Source organism: Engystomops pustulosus, chromosome 9 (genome assembly GCF_040894005.1).
Source record: "Engystomops pustulosus chromosome 9, aEngPut4.maternal, whole genome shotgun sequence".
Taxonomy (NCBI): Eukaryota; Metazoa; Chordata; class Amphibia; order Anura; family Leptodactylidae; genus Engystomops; species Engystomops pustulosus.
The window spans coordinates 58723607-58743258 of NC_092419.1; the positions used below are offsets into that span (position 1 = coordinate 58723607).

Sequence of the window (19652 nt, forward strand, 5' to 3'; positions counted from 1 at the left end):
GCTGGTTCCTCACCAGCCCCTCCCAGTAATCCGTCAACCCGATCCGCAACATGCCGAACCCGAGCACCCGGCAAACAACACACTGTTCGGTATGCACGGTCTTTGTGGCAGATTGCCCTGTGTGTTCCCCTAATAATGGAATCTCCCACTACCAGCACCTGTCTGACCTTTCCTGTGCTCCCATTACCCTTCTTACTGGAGCAGACATTCCCCTGGTTGCTAGCGGCCATGTCTTTCTGCAGCATTGCTACCCCAGAGCTGATATCCCCCTCATCCACCAGCCTGGCAAACTTATTGGGGTGCACCAGATCAGGACTAGACTCTCTACAACTCTTCCCTCTACCCCGCCTTCTACATGTTACCCAACTAGCTGCCCCCTCATTCTGCACCTCCATACTTCCCTCCCCACAACCATCTTCCCCAGAGAGTTTGTGCTCCAGGAGCAGCAAACTTCGTTCCATATTATCAATTGCCCGCAGCCTTGAAACTTGCTCATTTAGATCCAGAATCTGGGCTTCCAGATGAGCAATTTTTGAGACTAAAACCTGACCAATGACAAGCCACAATTTTGTTCTTATTGGGTCCTTCCAGATTCGCTATATTTGGTGGAAGGGTGGGTGCTCTACTTATCCAAGCGTGATTGAGATCTCCTTTGGCTATTCAGACAATCAGCTTGTGGACATGTCTCACACTCCACCGTTTTGTTTATTTAGGAATAACTAATTTTGTTCTTATGCTCCCAGACGATGCTGTATTTTTCTTCTCCACTTGAACAGCTGCAAAGCTGCCTTCCTACATTTTTATTATGAGCACACCTAGTTTTGTATGGGCTTCTATTCCATCAATACCAAAATTGATTCTTTTGGTACAACTATGAAGGGCCTCTAATGGCCCAGTGTGACAATTTCTTACAAGATGTGGAATGTAACTTTATCATTTGTTGACTGTTTACAACCTCTTCAATTTTCCGGTAAGCTGCACTTCCTTTCTTTATCCATCCTGCAGCTACTGTATTTATTCTGATGGTGTTAATTCTCCATGGACACATTTTTTATAGTGTTCACCTTCTTTCCATTCATGAATATTGGCAATGTGATTGGCATGAGAACCACTTTTATCTGAATTTCTGTTCTTTGTGGTCACATGTTTTTGCTGTCCACTAAAAATTTAAATTTGTAAATTTTTTTAATCCATTTTTTTTGGTCTTCCTTCAATGGGCTTAAATTGATGGTTTATGGTTATGGTTTTTCTCTCATCATCTTCTGTATTCCTATATATGGTGATGTCAACAGCAGTCTTTTATTTAACCCCTTCGGTACTCGAGTCTCCAACGAAAAAATCCAAAACGTTTCTCGGTTAAGGAGTTTTCTTTTATGGTCGCCCCCACGTATAGGTTTAAAAACTTTTTCAATGCCCATACAACTGAAGGCACTGCAATCGCCGCCATGTACATTTCGGAAATGTCTTGAAGCCATGGAGACATTTACCGCATCCTTATTCTTGGCGTCAGACAGATGACGGCGAATGCGTACCTTCAGTGGTCCACTAGTGCATCCTACATACTGGATCCGACAAATGTTGCATGTGATGATATAAATAACAAATGCAGTGTTACAATTAATAAAATGAGATATTTTAAATTGTTTGCCAGTACTTAAAGACAAAAATTCTTTTGACGGTACTGAATGGGTACAACAGATACATTTGGTATGACCACATTTGTAGAACCCAGTTGTTGACAGCCAGGTATTTTTCTTATTATCTGCTGAACTAAAAAGACTGGGCGACAGAATGCTAGCTAGAGTGGGCGCCTTCCTTGACACAAACCTAACATTCCCATCTATAAATTTGGCAATAGAATTCTCCGTCACTAACAACGGTAAGTACTTTTTAATAATATTGATAACCTCTGTATATTGGGAACTATAAGCTGTAGAAAAGGTAATTGGGGATTCTTTAGATCGGTCAGGGGGTTTATTTCGGGTCCTGTTCTCACTTGTAAGCTGAGTTCTGGGGATTTTATTGACAATATTGGTTGCTCTATTGAGCATCCAAGGTGAGTATTTTCTATTTTTTAGTCGCTGACATATTCTCTGATTTTCTGCAACATAAACAGTTTGTTGTGAACAATTTCTTTTTAATCTTATTAGTTCACCTACTGGTATATTTTTATAGTATGGGGGGCATGGCAGGAAGTAGCTTCCAATATTGAGTTGACTGCTGTTGGTTTGACATAAGGAGTGATCGTTACATGGGTTCCACTATTGAGGGTGATGTCCAAAAAATTCATACTCATTGGATTCATACTAAAGGTGAATTTTAAATTCATATGATTCTTGTTAACATATTCATGGAACTCAATAACCTGCAGTTCAGTCCCCTCCCATATCAGGAGCAGGTCGTCGATATAACGACCATACCACCTGATATGGGAGAGAAAAGGACTGTCAGGTGAGAACAAAAATGTCTCTTCCCACATGGCCATATAGATATTGGCCAGGGAGGGAGAACACTTCCCCCCCATGGCCGCTCCACATTGCTGTACAAAAAATTTGCTATCAAATGTAAAGTAATTCTTTGACAAAAGAAAATCAACTGCCATGATAATAAATTCCCTAACACAAGGTGTATAGTGGCTGTAATTCGTCAAAAAATATGATAGTGATTTTAAAGCCACATCGTGTGTAAGGGAAGGGTACAACGAGACCATATCACATGTTAACCAACAGTAAGTATCTTTCCATGGTAGTCCATCCAATAATGAAACCACATGTTTGGTATCGCGAAGATACCCTGGTAGGGCTTTCACTATGGGTTGGAGATGGTGGTCCACCCATTCACTAAGTTTCTCTGATAGTGACCCTATCCCCGAGACTATGGGTCTAAGTGGGGGGGGGGGGATATTTTTATGCGTCTTTGGAAGAGAATGAAAAATCGGAACAATCGGATCCTTAACTATTAGATATTCAGCAATTTTCCGATCAAAGGCTCCCATTCTTACACCCTCCTCCACTAAATTTTTTAAACATGAAATGTTTTAGTAGGATCATTACTTAGTTCCCTATATGTGGTTTCATCAGACAGAATGAGAAAATTCAGTTTTCTATACGAGCCTGCGTCTAACAATACCACCGCCCCACCTTTATCAGCCTGACGTATTACCAGGTCTTTGTTGTTTATATATGGTGATCTGATGCAAAAATGCAAACGTCAAAACTGTCTTGAAGAACATGTTCCATTACAGTCTGAAAGCCAAACTTTAACATTGCATTTTTTCACTGTACAGATCCATCACTGTGTAGACACAGTGGGTTACATTTACTTACCCGTCTGGAGGAGTTCACTGAAAGTTCATTGTTCGACGACAATGCACTGTGCCGCGATTCACTACGATTGTGCGCCCGATATTGTGCATGTGTCTTCATGGTGCATGTAAGTGCTTGATCTTGCGACTCAATCTGAAAGTTAAATACCGCGTTCAGTCCAATCAGTAGGATCATCTGTTGCATGAAATCCAGCGCAGCTACTCCAAATTCTGATCACGTGCGTCACTCTCCCCTGTTGAATACCTTTCAAAGCCATGCAAAACCCGAAAATGCTGGAAAATCTGACGAAAGTGTGGCCGCGGACCCTTAGTAAATAAGCCCCAGTATTTTGCACTGTGACCTGGTGAGTCACACTGCCTGTCTCCAGCCAAGCACACGGGTATAGCTTGAAAGATCATCTTGGTTTGGTATCTGTAGTACATTGCCTCCGAAATAATACATAGGCCGAGAATATTACAGAGTTCCTCCACTTTCTGGAAATTTAGACCACAGCACAAAATCGAAGATGCTAAAAGAACACTTTTCCACTCTTGGCTGGCTTTTCTAGATGAGTGATGTGTGTCCTCGTCTGCATTTGCCACTTATTATTACTTCTTTTTTTCTCCTTGCTCATTTTAAAAACAGTGAGATTGCATCCTTCGTGTTTGCATTTTACTTGCCTGATTAATTCATCCAAGCAGCTTTCAAAGATAATACATTTTCAATCAACCCAAATTACTTTGGGTTGAGCCCTCAACACAAATTGACAATTTGAAATAGAGAAACACTAATCTCTTCCAAATTTTCTTGAAATAAATATCCAAACTTTGTTGATGGAATGATAGAGGCGTGGAATGTTGCACAAGTTGTTTGTTGGGCAAAATGCATTGGCAAAATTAATTCAGTTGAAGCTTGGGCACATAAGGTGATGATGGAGTTTTCTATGGTGAAGTTGGTTTGAGTTTCGCAATCCCTGTATTGCTTTCGGGTTTCTATTTGGCTGTCAGGAGTGAAGAATTCAAAATGGTGGGGATGGCGGTGGGACGTAAAACACGGCCGTTGACCAACCTGTAACAGCCATTCTTTTATAGGTTCCACCGAATTTGGAAAAGAATGGAGTTTTATTTCATGGTCGTTGTGAATCTAACTGGCATGTTTGTGTTACCTGTAAAAAGAAAAATAAGCTTTATCAGCATAGGAAAATAGTAAGTCAAAATAAAATAGAAAATAATTGAGAACTCACCTCTAACTTTTGTAACAGAAATTAAAGCTTGAACTCTGAACTGTCAAACCAACTCTTCCTCCATGGTAACTTACCAATGGTTTGATGAAATGAACAATTACAGGGCTTACTTCTCTCTCCATTGATGAACCTCTCAGATACTTACCTAGCCTAATTACCAATTAAAACTTTTTTTTTCAAAACCTGGCTTATAATATAAAAAACAAAGAATATTGATAAAATTATAAGTTCCTGCTGTCGGGACTCGCGCCTGCGCTCTGAAAAGTAAACAAGGGGTACCTCATGATTCGCGAGGTACCTCACTGAATTGCGGGAAGCCTGCGTCTGCACTCGTGTTGCATGTGCACTGGATCGTGAGAAGCAGGAAATGTATGGGGATAGGCGCCCGCAAAAAATTCCAAACTGAAGTGTTTAAAGATGGCCCGGGTCGCCATGGTAGCATGTGTAAACAATCGCTGTAAAAAAAAACCTGTATGACCGACGCATTATATGTACTTGCATGAGATAACCCAAACATAGTATATAAATATCTTTCTAAACTGAAAGAAATAAGCTTAAGATGTATGAAGATGCAAAAAGTTATGTATAAAATCACAAAATTTGTATTCTTTAAGTCAATAAGGAAATATAAAAATTAATACAAGTGCAAAATCCCCCACCGGGGCATAGCCTTTTTCTTGGGGCCTGGAGGCAGCCGGGACCCGGAATGCCGGAGTGGCTGGCGGTTGCGGCTTAGGCACGCTAGTGTCCTGGTGTTTGGTATGGGTACTGGAGGGCTGTCCCACAGCCTGGTAGGTCTCCAGCTGTGGTGTGTGCAATAAATTAGATGAGGGAGAGGCTGTTGTACTGGTTCTCCCAGGGGCAACCCCTTAGGAGTCCCTGGAGGATAGATGGGGGCGCCCTTGATGGTGACAGCCGTAGCAGGGACCAGACGTAGGCAACGTTGTGCAAAAATAACTTACAGTTCTTTATTCGAACCAACAGCAGGCAACGAGCCAAACGATTCCTTACAGATAGTCGGATTACTGGAGAGTGGTCATGGAGAGTGAACCTCAGGAGTTTGTTCACCAGCCTGGTTGCAGATCCAGGCTGGGATGTAGCTGTGTCGAATGATGCAGCTTTAATACTAGGTTGGTGGAGTGTCAGCCCTTATGGTGGACTGACACGGTATCCCACACTGTTTGTGCTCAGGTAAAATATCTAGATGCTCCTCAGTCAGGAGCTGGATCCCAAAAGGTGCTCATGAGGTGAGAGCTCAGCACTAGCTAACTATCAGCACTAACTAAATGTCACTTCTCATCAGCCACTGGTCAGGTGGTCTCACTCTCCAATCACACTCCAGTTACAAAGGTGGAACATCAAGGGATGACATCAGTAAAACAGGTTAACCCTTGCCTATCCAGGCAGTATCTACTGCTGTATATTACTTCTTGGTGTACTGAATGGTACAAGGGGCGTATCCATAACCACTCTGCCATTCGAATTGGCAGGGATGTTGCATACCCCCGGAGCAATTGAAAGAGCCGCCCATGTCTCGGCTATGGACCAGATTGGGATAAAGAGAACTAACGCTGACCAGCAGCAGATGGTCTCCAGAGGGTTCAAGCATATTACAGCTGGTAGAGTTGTAGATGGTATAGGTTTTGCACTTGCGAGGAAGTGCTGGCTATGTACAGTGTAGGGGACAGACCGCTGTTTCAGTGCAAAACAAAGTCAATGGCAACTTTTCCTCTATGGCAGTTGGCTAAAAGTCTCTCAGAAGGCTTTAAGGCAAAGTCCATCTTCTGGGCACAGCCCTTAATGTGGGGAAAAGTGCAGTCAAAGGGTCTCCTCTAGATGTGGAGGGACAGAGTCCTTTGTGAAGGGTGGCTCTGCGGCCTGAGAGGTTGATGCTAACATAGCATAGAACAATAGTAGACAGTTCAAGAAGAGTCTCTTGACTGAGATAAATAAAGGGGAGAGTCTCAGGAAAGTGTCTGGCTCTATCAGGTATATGTGGGCGCAGCCCAACTGGGAGTAGCAGAAAAATATCATATATACAATATATATACAATAGAGTACCTCAGGATCGGTGAAGCGGACGCACTTCGGCTTCCGACCTTTGTGATTGGACAGCTGGTACTCCTGCAGATACGCAGGAGGTTTCCCTTTTGTCTCTCGCTGAGATCTCCCAAGCTCCTGGTGGGAGAAAATTACCATTTCCTTGTCGTCGTCTCCTGAATCAGGCACTGGAGTAAGAAGCGTAGTGCCTCAGAGGCAACGGGGGCAACAGGTTCTGAGACAGGGTCATCCTCCACAGGCAGCAGCATTGGGAACTGCGTCGGGGATGGTGACTTCTCTGGAGTAACTGTCACTGGGGTAGAGACAACCACACAGAATTGAGGCACAGTCACAAGTTCAAGACAGCTAGGAGTGGATGAACACAAAGGGGCTCTTGGACTGGAAGTTGGGGTCAGAGGATTTGACACAGGGGCAAAGGATCGTAGACATCTCTTCAGCCGGTTCCTGTGTACCTGGAGTGATGGGCGGTCTCATTTTGAAGTGTCATAGACTTCAGCAGAGAGACTGTCCCTAACTAGGTATGGCTTACGCTCCCAACGCCCATCTAACTTACTGGTGGGATGGTTGTTTCGCAGCCACAATTGTTCTCCAGGGGCAAGAGGCTTCCTCCACCCGAAGGTCCACAATTTCTCTGGCATCCGCCAGGCACCTATGGTGTTCCTGGACCCAATCAGTCTGGGGATCAGGGGATTCCATGTCCAAGGCCATATTGTCAGGGAGATGGCCATGTCTCCAGAACATCAGGTAGTAGGGAGTGTATCCTGTAGAGCAATGGGTGGTGTTATTGTACAGGTATACTAACTCCGGTAGCAGTTTCAGCCAGTCAGCCCTTTTCGCAGGGGTCAGGGTCCTCAGCATATTGATGTGAATCTGGTTTATCTTCTTGCAGAGTCCATTGCCCTGCAGATGGTAGGCTGTAGTTCTCAGCTTCTTGCAGCCATAGAGGGTACACAGCTCCTGGAACCCTTCCGACTCAAATGCAGTTCCCTGGTCTGCAAGGATTTTATCCGGGCAGCCATAGGGGAGGATGAAACTCTTCCACAGGGCTGCTGCGATGGTCCTTGCGGACAAGTCTTTGACTGGTACGGCGACCACAAATTTAGTATAGTGATCTATGATGGTCATGGCATATGTCTGACCGGACCTGCTGGGCTCCAACTTCATGTGATCCAGAGCCAGGATCTCCAGAGGACGTTGCCTCACAATGGCATGCAGAGGGGCACTTTGATTGTGTCTCTCTCCTCGAGCGATGGTGCAAGCTGGGCATTCCCAGTACCAGGCCTCGATGTCGGGCTTCATGTTCACCCAGTGGAAACGCTTCCGGAGGGTAGCTTCAGTCTTCTGAGTGCCAAAGTGTCCGGACTGGTTGTGGTACTTATCCAGCACTATCATGGCGTCCCTCTGGGGGATCACAATCTGGTGCAGCCGGTCGTAGGTGATAGGATCCAGAGTTCTCCTTTTCAGCAGGCCCTGATGCATACCTCTGGCGCCACAATTGGGACAATTCCCCATCAGCTTTTCCCCTGACGAATCCATTCAGGCACACGCCCACTAGAGAGAGAGTCCATAATTTCTCCTATGGCGCGGCTATCAGCCTGCAGACTCATCCTGAGGTCTTTGTCTGCCGGTGGCGCAGACTCTTCTGGTGGGGTAGCTGGTACTGCTTCTGAAGGTAAGGAGTAAACTATCTGGGCCTCTTGGTGCACAAACTGAGCATAGAACGCCGGCATCTCCACATCTTCCCATTGATCATCCATGGAGGGTCCCTCCCACTGGTCATCAAATCTGGACAGAGCATCAGCATTGTCGTTGGTCTTGCTGGCCCGGTACTTGATAATAAAATTGAAGTTCACTAATCTGGAAGCCCATCGCTGCTCCAGGGCTCCAAGCTGGGTGGTGTTCAGATGCGCCAAGGGATTGTTGTCTGTGAAGACAGTGAAGAAGGAAACAGCTAGCTAGTCCTTGAACTTTTCAGTCACAGCCCAGACTAACGCCAGAAACTCCAACTTGAATGAGCTGTAATTCTGGTCGATCGGGATAAATCGCCTGTAGTAGCTTGCAAATCCCAGGAAGCTTTTGATGTCCCAGATAGTAGATAGGGTAGGCCAGTCATAGACAGCTGCAATTTTATCTGGGTCTGGCTCAATTCCATGAGTACTCACCACATGTCCTAAGTACTTTAAGCTAGGCTGTAATAGGTGGCACTTGGACGGCTTAACCTTCAACCCATGCTGGGTCAGGATTTGGAAGACTTCTGCCAGATGTTGGAGGTGCTCTTCGTAGGTCTTGGAGTATATGATGATATCGTCCAAGTACAGGAGGACAGTCTCGAAGTTCCGATGACCCAAACATCTCTCCATTAACCGCTGAAACGTGCCTGGGGCATTGCACAGGCTGAAAGGCATGCTGTTGAACTCGAACAAGCCCATTGGGGTGGTGAAAGCCGTCTTCTCCCTATCTTCAGGCACCATGGCCACTTGCCAGTAGCCACTGGTCTGATTCAGAGTAGAGAAGTATGGAACTGACCCCAGGGCTGCAAGGGATTCCTTGATCCGAGGCAGCGGATAGGCATCCTTGTGGGTGATATTGTTGATCTTCCTATAGTCAACACAGAAGCGAAGGGTTCCATCCTTCTTTTTTACAAGGATCAGCGGGGCAGCCCATGGGCTGTGACTCTCCTGGATAACAATGGCTGTCTTCATCTCTTGCACCAGCTTCTTCACCTCTTGGTAATGGGCTGGAGGAATGGGCCAATACAGCTCCTTGATAGGAGGATGAGAGCAAGTAGGGATGGTATGTTGAATCTGGGTAGTTTGCCCTAAATCCAGCGGGTGTTTGCTGAAGGCCTGGTGGTGCTTCATGATGACATCCAGGACGCCTTGTACTTGGTCTGCAGGAGTAAGATCATCGTCTCCAATATTGAGCTCAAGCCACCAGGATTGCTCGGCAGGCTCACCCTCAGCACTTTGCTTCACCTCCAGCTGTTGGGAGGCAGACAGAGAGGTTTCCACTAAATCTTCAGGGTGGATGCTGAAGAGAGTGGCTACGGCTTGGTATCTTCTCAGATCCACTGGGAAGTCTCCCACGTTTAGCAGTCTGATGGGTACTTGTCCTCTAGATACTGTGACTAGGCTCCTGGCAGCTAGAATGGGCAGGTATTCGTCAGCTGGCAGAGGTTCTACCATAGCCTGGTTGTCTTGACCTTGAACACCCATGCAGGCTCGGCACCATGCTAACGTCTCAGTCCCAGGTTGAAGGCGGACAGGTTGTGGATCCTTGATTTGGACTCCACTGATGTCTCCACTGGGACCAGCAAACTTTGTTGAGCCGCTAAGACTTGCATGGTCTCCTGAATTACCTCGTGGAGTTGTGGAGAGCCTTCAGCACTTCAGGGTAGCAGTTGCAGAGGACATTGGTACCCACTATCAGGGAGAAGTTACCATCTTTGGGCACTTGTGTCACCACTACGCCCTGTTTGGTTAACTTGGTGTCTCCAATGGTTAGTGTGGGTTCCCAGTAGCCACGGATGGGTACAGTTTTCCCATTGGTAGCAATAATGTTCAAGTAAGCTGTGTCAAGGATGCTACTCTTTGGCATCTCTCGTAGGTGGCACTGTGTGGGGTGGTCACTTGAGAGCCGGTATCAATTAAGGCCGGTACGGTTACTCCGTTGATGGTCACATGAACCAAGGGGCGAGTCCCCACGAACCTGGGCATCCATTTAGAATCTCGGGGACTTAGAGGTTCTTAGCCTGGGGGTCATCCCGTAGCTCCAAGGGTTTGTTGTTTAACCGACGACATCCCTCCTCTTCATACCCGTACTTACGGCAGTAGCTGCACCGCGGTCTTGGTTCTTTCCGACTCCAGGTGTTCAGGGATTTGGCCATTCTTAGGCGCTGTTTGGTGGAGGAGTCACGGGGAGTAACTGGCTGTAAATAGTTGTTTGGAGGCTTCTTCCTCTTGGAGGGAGCAGTTACCTCCAGCTGAGTCACTCACTTGAGCATTTTGCTCATGGTATCTACCAGGGTGGTGACTTGGTCTGCTAGGGCAGCAACTTCCGAAGACGCTGGAGGCGATGTTGCTGGTTGCGCTGGATCAAAAGTTAGAGCAGTTTCTTCCATGTCCACAGGTTCAAATTCCTTCTGTGGTCCACCAGGCAGTCGTTCTCCCAATATATCGATGGCAATCTCCTTGTACTCAAGAAAATACCTGAGGATGTTGAAGAGACAGCATTTTTAACTGAAATTTGTGATGCCTATCCAAAATTCCATTAATGATCAAAGAGGATGATAGCCTTCCATGTCTCCTGTAGGGAGAGGGCAAAATTCCTTCTGCTTCAATTCAGAGACCGTTCATTTTTCAAAGGTGTTGCACAGCCTATTGAGGATTTGGACAACATTCTGGCGCTCTTCTCGAGGCCAGGACTTGACTTCCTGGAGAGCAGGTCCCTTTAACTGCCCAGTTAGAATGCCCACTTTCTGTTCTTCAGTGAGCGAATACAGAGTGAAGGTAGCTAGCATTTTGGCTCTAAATTCAGAGAGAGTGTGCAATTGTCCTTCATAGTGGGGTAACCAGGGGGCCCCCAGATAATAGGGCATAGTCAGGGTGGTAGCCCCGGTGACGCTGGCTGCAATAGGACTGGACGGGCTCTCTGGAGAGTTTAACATGCTCCGATACCCTGAGGAGGCACCGGGGGACAGGAATTGCCCCGGTTCAGGGTCTTCATCTTGGGCTGAAATGATTGGGGCTGGATTTTGTGGAGTTGCAGGGGTAAACAATGTCCGTTGCTATGGGCAATGGCCAGTAAAGGGGACGTGGGCACAGTCACTATTTCCTGGGAGGTGAGCCAGTTAACCTAGTGTTGGAAACAATCTCTACCTCCCTTTAACTTCCCCAGCGGTACTCCCTCAGGATCTGCCGCGATGATAGGACAGCTCCAGTGCACAAAGAACTCTGTTCCCAATGTCTGGCAGGCAGCAAGGGCTCGGTGGTGATCAGCGGTGATGGTAAAACAGCTGCGAGGATTTCCTTTTCTGACGTCCAGCCGGCAGCAGGGACTCGGCGATGATCAGCGGTGCTCTCCTTAAGTCGCAGGACACGTGCGTCGGCCCTTCTGGATGATGTGCATGCTGTTGGTAGGTTCAGACACGTTGCTGTGCCACGACGGCTCTGGCTCTTCCTTCACGCCACGTGTGCAGGGGGTGGAGCTTGGTGAGTCTTCTGGATTTCCGCCATTGACTGTGGCGGGCTCGATTTCCTTGTTGCGTTTTCGGGGCAGCGTAAGACCGCCTTACCCTCTTCTCTCAGACACCCCAAATTATTTGAGCATGCGTGCACGTTTTGATAAGAAAAGACAGAAGACTGAAGTTCTGTTTTATCCTAAGTTCATGCTCCTAACTTGCCGTACAGAAAAGAGAAATGAACTGTGTCTTTATTTCCTGATACATAGCTTCTTATACCCTTACAAAAAGGTGTGGTTACATACATTAAAATCATTATAATTGGTTATAGCTAAGCATATATGTCTGGCCCCCGACCCCTGCTGATTGGTCCTCAAAACTAGGCCTTGGTTGCTATGCCAGGGGAATTTCCAGTCACCATTGTCTACAGTAAATCGACCGCTAGTCTGGATGCTGATGCTATTCTTAACAAACATCTGCTTTTTGATCATAAGACTTGAGTTTCGCTGACAGTTGCATGTCTGGTTAAAACTGATGTAAGGGAAAAGCTCTGTATTTCATAACAGACAGTGTACAAAAATGTAGGGCAAAGGGCACATGTATACAATCATAAAGCATATAATTATTATGGACACATATAATCATTATCTTGACCCTCACAATTCCCCCCTAAATACTGAGCTTTTCCCTCCACTTCACTAGGGTTTATTTTCACCTGTAGGCTATCCATGTGGTGGGAGAGGGGAGTGGATTGCTTCACTGAGTCGTCAACCCAACAGGCCCTTGCGGCACTCAGGTTAATTTCCCAGCACTAACCTAACTAACCTAATCAAAAAGCGATCCTGGAAACTACAAACCCGTGAGTCTAACTGCTGTGGTGGGGAAAATATTTGTGGGGTTTGTTAGAGATGCTATCCTGGAGTATCTCACTGTGCACAACCTTATAACCCAGCGTCAGCATCGGGTTTATGAGAGATCGGTCCTGTCAGACTAATCTGATGGAATCTTTGTGGGCAGAGAAATGGTTGATGAGATTTAATGTAGGTAAATGTAAAGTTATGCACATGGGCCAGGGAAACAAAAAGTATAATTATGTTCTAAAGAGTCAATTACTTGGTAAAACTGGAGCTGGAAAGGACTTGGGGGTATTGGTGGATGGTAAACTTAATTTTAGTGACCAGAGCCATTCTAGTTTGTAGGGTCATCAAAAAAGTATGAATAGAATACTGTAATGCTATTGGCCATAACAACAGTTTAAATAAGAAAAATAGCTGAATTAAAACATTTAACTCTATAGCTGCTGAGTGGGCAACATACACCCCCCCATACACACACTCCAGGACGGAGCTGTAATGCCGTTTTAGTTCTCTTGCTCAAGATGGCCGCCGTAGAGGAATATATCACCAACAATTCCCCCTTTTGAGCTTTGCTGGCCTGTAATTCCATCCTGTGTGACCTCCTCAAACTCCAGGTACCCACAGGTAGGCTAAGCCCATACCTGCTGGACTTGTTACCTCTTCACCAGATCCCCTGGAGGCCAGTCACTCAGGGTTTACAGGTCTGCACACTCAAATCACATCACTGAGTTCCCCTAGTTCATAGGTTTGTAAACAGGCTGGTTCTCCAACAGGCAGCATCATCCTCCGCTCCGGGCACTTCTCCTGTTGTGGTTTTTACCTGGACGGCCATCTGGGACATGGTGGACTTGATGAGGGGGACCACACAACCCGCAATAAGTGACAAAAGCAAAATCATAATCCCCAATATCACCCCCACTTAAAGGAAACCCTTCCAATCCCCCAACCACAAAGTGAAGGACAAAGTGTCCACCCCAGAGTTTCTCTTTGGTTCCCTGGACAGTCCTTCAATCTTTTCACTAGCATGGGTAATGGATCCATAGGGGGCGATGTCATCTGGGATGTACATGCAACAAGCCACTCCCACCATCTTACAGACTCCTCCCTTCTCAGCAAAGATCATGTCCAGAGTCATGGGGTTCTGGGAAGCATCTCAGATATAATTCACAAATCTCTGTTGATTACAATAAAAACAGTTAACACACAATCAACATCTTTGCTCATAGCTCTCTGGGGAATAATGGACTCTAGACTTGCCCATATCTGATTGTGGGCCTTGTACGCATCTGGGACCCCCCTTGGTGCTCCCACTGTATCCATATAAATGTTGTCATCTAGGGGTGCTTCTCTTAGACCTTCAGAATCCTTTGGGATTCTCCACCTTTTCTTTATGTGTCTGATCAACCTTATCCCTGGGGATCACAAGGAAGGAATGCACAAGTCTTATCACCATACACTCACCTTCCCAGGCTCTAGGCCTCACCTGACTCTCCTATCCCCACAAATACAGTACACGTCAGACACTGCTAATACAGGGCCACCTGTCCTGTCAATGTTAAAGAAGGTCATTGTCTTGTTGCACCAACAGGTGCACCACCAGGTCCCATCGGCATCTGGGCTCCAGCTTTCCTCCACACTTCCTTCACTTCTGATGACTCCCGGGCCACCAGGGACTGGAACACCTGTGGATCAGACTTTTAGCTCAGAACTCACCGCTGAGACTTCAGGACAGTCTCTGGGCTCCATCTGTGCAGCTGCCTTCACCATCCCGTCGGCCACATACTTGCCATTAGCTTGTGGAGTTACCAAATTGTGTGTGCTTTTGCTTTTACTATCCCCACCTCTTTTGGAAGTAAGAGAGCATCCATAAGCTCTTTAATCAGCGTGCCATGCTTAAAGGGGGTCCCTGCAGAGGTGAGGAAATCTCTAGCCTTCCATATGGGTTCATAGTCGTGTTTAGACCCCAGGACTATACCTTGAGTATAGATGTTTGCCCTTTTACCTTCCACCAGCTGTAGCGCTTCCCTGAGTGCCGTCACTTCACCTCCTGCACTGACCTGTGTGGAGGGAGTGGTTCTGCTTGTACTACCTCATGTGCGCCACTGACCACTGTATATCCAGTGTAGAACCGTCTGTCTTCTCCTGCAGACCTGGAGCCATCTATGAGAAAAAACTCCACATCTGGGTTAATCACCCTTCTCCCCCCCTCTGAATCCTGGAAGACTGGTGACAGAACGGCAGGATTCAGAGCTGTGCACCTTATCAGTGTGTCCTGTGGCATCAAGAGTGCACACTGGAGTCTGAGCTGTGATTCCTTTGCTCAGATGTTTGGGCTGTACTTGGGTGAGGATACTGTGCAAGTCATGTGGGGTTTGCACTGTAACTGAGTGATCTAGGGTCTTGGATCAACTCACTGGTCTTGCTGAGCAGATTGCTGGCTGCAGCTACTGACACATGAGGGGCTCCCCTCACGACTGAGTCTAACCGGGCCTCATAGTGGGCCACTGAGGAGGCCACCATGTTCCTCGGCTAAGACACCTATGGCATGGACTGGATACTCAAAGTGAAATAAAATAAAATGTCTGGTTCAGTGGGATGTGCCTAGGGCCGGGGCAGACAGGATTTACCAGCTTAAGGATATGGAATGCATCAATTGCCTCCTGACTAAGGGCAAATGGGGAAGAGGCAATTCAGTATCAAGGGGCAACATCAGGCTGGAGGCAGCAGACCTTTATCCTAAGCCTACAGGAGCTGTCCAGTCCTAGAATCATGTGAAGAGGCTTAGGGCCTCAGGGCAGGGGCACATTCTGGACTGCCAGCTTTCTTCCCTCTATCAGGTGTCTGCCTGTGGCTGAGAAGCAGTGGCCTAGGAAAACCACCTTCTCCTGGCGGTACTGGAGTTTGTCTCTGGAAACTTTGCAACCCTTCTGGAACAGAAAACACATAAGGTCAATAAATGCATCCTGGGAAACAAAAACAGTAGGTCCTCCGCATACTGAAAAGGAGAACATCCAGTAAGGGGCTAGTCTGCCAGTCTACTCCCTGTAGGGCCGTGGGGTATTGGCTGGGTGAGTTTTACCCCCCTTGTGGGAGTCTACATCAGGTATACTGGAATACTAAACTGGTAAAAGCAAATAGGTCCTGGCAATTTTCATGCAGGGGCACAGAAAGTAGAATATTTGCCAAATCAATAACAGTGAATAATTTGTCACTCTTGGGGACTGCTGCCAGTGTGGGACACTCATTGGCAGCTTGGAGATCATGGACCATCCTACAAGTATGTTGTTCTTTCTGGGTCTTTTTCTTGACTGTGAATGGGTTAAAATCATCACTGGGCTAGCAGGGGAGGGTTTGACAATAAGAGAAGCTGTCTGGGGGGATGTACTTGCTGACGTCCTCGTTAGTTACCGCCCCCCTATTAGAATATGGCCACTCACTTTAGTCACTTCAGTAATGTCTCCTCCCAGCAAGTGGAAGCAGGCCCCCTTGAGCTGGGCTCGTCCGGAATCGAAACTTTTGTCAGTCATACTTTGGTGTGGTCTGTGAAACACTGGTCTCTGTTTCCCTCTGTCTTTCAGTCACAGTGAGTTCCCTCTGTCGCCCCTCCCTTCTTGTAAACTTGCACTTGCAAAGTCACTGATCGCTTCAAGACCAGTTCTCAGACACCAATTACAAACAGCTATGGAGAAATTTAGCCGTCAAGGAATTTTCTCAAATTCTCTACACATCAAAATCTCTGAAATGTCCCTTATCACCTGTCTCTTTCTCAACGGGCACTCTGAAGGATTCCTGTCACTCTGTCCTGGTGTCCGTCTGTCAAAGTCAGAGGCTCTAAGTGTCTATTTAAAAATCTGATCAAGTTTTTTTTTTTTTTTTCCCCACTTATACACTTTTCAGCACAATGCTACTAGCCCTTCTGTTCCATCATATCGACTCGCACTTTTCCATCAGTCCTACTTAACTCAACAACCTTCTGTCTACTTACATCTTTCCCTTATCTGCACTGAACTATCGCTAGCGCACTAGTGGCTCCCTCCAGGAGAACGTTCTTTTAATTCTAATTCTTCTAATTCTTATCATGACTCCGCCCATTCCAGGTTTTGTAAACCACACACTCTACAGGTCCACCCTTCCGGACCGGGTTGGCCGCCATTATAGGGCTGTGGCTGGGCACATGGCACTGTCGCCATTTTGGTTCCGCATTTCACATCTCTATCTAAAAGCTTCACATATCCATATAGCACTTCCGCTTTTGTTGAACAATCATCTCCCTGCACTTCTGACCATCCTTCATCTTGCAATGCTCCGGCCACTCTGTAGTGAGCCTGAGCGGCTTCCAATATGCCCTTATCTTCTAACACACCTCTCTTGTGGTTAGAATTTGCTTCCACACTGAAGGCTGCAGCCTTCCCTTTGAGGGCATATCAACATACTTGTACAACCTCACACAATTATTAACATACTTTTTTCCTTCCCGTTTTTCAACAAACCTGACTGCAGTCTCTGCTCCCTCGGGGAGTGTATGCACTTTCTTAAACACACCTAACATCATGTTCTAACAAGGTACACGTTGGTGTAGCTACTCACTCAATGCAGGGGCCCCGGCTCACCGTTGTGTGTCAGCAAAATAACAAAGTCCCTACGCTACCAAAAACTCTGACTAAACACCCGTTAGAGCTATTTAAAGCCCAAAAACCGTGCTTCCCTCGGTACCTTAATCAGCCGGTCTCCTAGTGAGCCAATGCTATTTTCCCGGTCTCTAACCTAGACCGCCTTAATTCCCTTTCCCTTCCCCCCCCCCCCGTATAAAAAAATAAAAACAATCCCGGACACGTAACCAGTGCCCAATGTCCCCAGAACAGAGGATGTCAATCTGTACTATTCTCAGTCTGCAAACTTCCTCCCCAGCTTCTACAGAAGGGGGCAGAGACTCTATATGTCACAATGAAGCCTTTTACTTTCACTTTCCACCCAGAGGTCTGACTCGGTGCCTGAGAGAATGAGGCGTGGTGATTCAGTGACACACCATAGGGAAGTGTCACTATACTAAAAATACATCAGTTCTGAACCATCCCAGCGATCACCGTAAAGAAAATGAGTCTCACCACTCAGACAATTAGCCCTTAGACCCGAAGAGTATCAGAGGCTACTAACTTATTCCACACCAATGATCACAGGGAAGTCTAACACACATATAATATGCATTAACTTACCGTGACTCAGTGAGGCCGCGGTCCTCTATTGGTGTGGACAAGCGTTCGTCCCCCGTCCTCTGGTTCGGGTCCTCGGGTGTACGGTATCAGCGGGGATGGTCCCTGTTCGGGCGCCACTTTTCGGGGCAGCGTAAGACCGCCTTACCCTCTTCTCTCAGACACCCCAAATTATTTGAGCATGCGTGCACGTTTTGATAAGAAAAGACAGAAGACTGAAGTTCTGTTTTATCCTAAGTTCATGCTCCTAACTTGCCGTACAAAAAAGAGAAATGAACTGTGTCTTTATTTCCTGATACATAGCTTCTTATACCCTTACAAAAAGGTGTGGTTACATACATTAAAATCATTATAATTGGTTATAGCTAAGCATATATGTCTGGCCCCCGACCCCTGCTGATTGGTCCTCAAAACTAGGCCTTGGTTGCTATGCCAGGGGAATTTCCAGTCACCATTGTCTACAGTAAATCGACCGCTAGTCTGGATGCTGATGCTATTCTTAACAAACATCTGCTTTTTGATCATAAGACTTGAGTTTCGCTGACAGTTGCATGTCTGGTTAAAACTGATGTAAGGGAAAAGCTCTGTATTTCATAACAGACAGTGTACAAAAATGTAGGGCAAAGGGCACATGTATACAATCATAAAGCATATAATTATTATGGACACATATAATCATTATCTTGACCCTCACAGCGTCACACCTCTGGTAAACACCTCAGGTGCTGTTGCACCAGATGTAGCAGAGCTGACAAAGTCCTTTGCAGGGATTAAGCTCTTGAGAGCTGGAGCAGAGCTTGAGAGCACATGGCATTAACATAACACAGTCAGTGTTAAAAAAGTACAAATTCACTTTGGCCTAAACCCGGATGGCCGCAGGGTTAGGCAGCACAGTAGTTTTTTTAATAAAGGACAGTCTACACTCACCGGCCACTTTATTAGGTACACCATGCTAGTAACGGGTTGGACCCCCTTTTGCCTTCAGAACTGCCTAAATTCTTCGTGGCATAGATTCAACAAGGTGCTGGAAGCATTCCTCAGAGATTTTGGTCCATATTGACATGATGGCATCACACAGTTGCCGCAGATTTGTCATCCAGGATGCGAATCTCCCGTTCCACCACATCCCAAAGATGCTCTATTGGATTGAGATCTGGTGACTGTGGAGGCCATTTGAGTACAGTGAACTCGTCATGTTCAAGAAACCAGTCTGAGATGATTCCAGCTTTATGACATGGCGCATTATCCTGCTGAAAGTAGCCATCAGATGTTGGGTACATTGTGGTCAAAAAGGGATGGACATGGTCAGCAACAATACTCAGGTAGGCTGTGGCGTCGCAACGATGCTCAATTGGTACCAAGGGGCCCAAAGAGTTCCAAGAAAATATTCCCCGCACCATGACACCACCACCACCAGCCTGAACCGTTGATACAAGGCAGGATGGATCCATGCTTTCATATTGTTGACGCCAAATTCTGACCCTACCATCGAATGTTGCAGCAGAAATCGAGACTCATCAGACCAGGAGTTTGTTCACCAGCCTGGTTGCAGATCCAGGCTGGGATGTAGCTGTGTCCAATGCTGAAAGCTGCAGCTTTAATCCTAGGTTGGTTGAGTGTCAGCCCTGATGGTGGACTGACACGGTATCTCTCACTGTTTGTGCTCAGGTAAATTATCTAGATGCTCCTCAGTCAGGAGCTGGATCCCAAAAGCTGCTCATGAGGTGAGAGCTCAGCACTAACTGTCAGCACTAACTAACTGTCACTTCTCATGAGCCCCTGGTCAGGTGGTCTCAC

General features: G+C 46.5%; 1 long non-coding RNA gene across 1 annotated transcript in view; it reads right to left on the bottom strand.

The window, feature by feature from the left end:
- Positions 1-19652, bottom strand: part of LOC140076604 (uncharacterized) — a 38697-nt gene that overhangs the window by 3071 nt on the left and 15974 nt on the right. Inside the window, exon 2 of the long non-coding RNA XR_011849624.1 lies at positions 3327-4470. This is a non-coding gene — a long non-coding RNA (uncharacterized lncRNA). The remainder of the gene's footprint in view (positions 1-3326; positions 4471-19652) is intronic.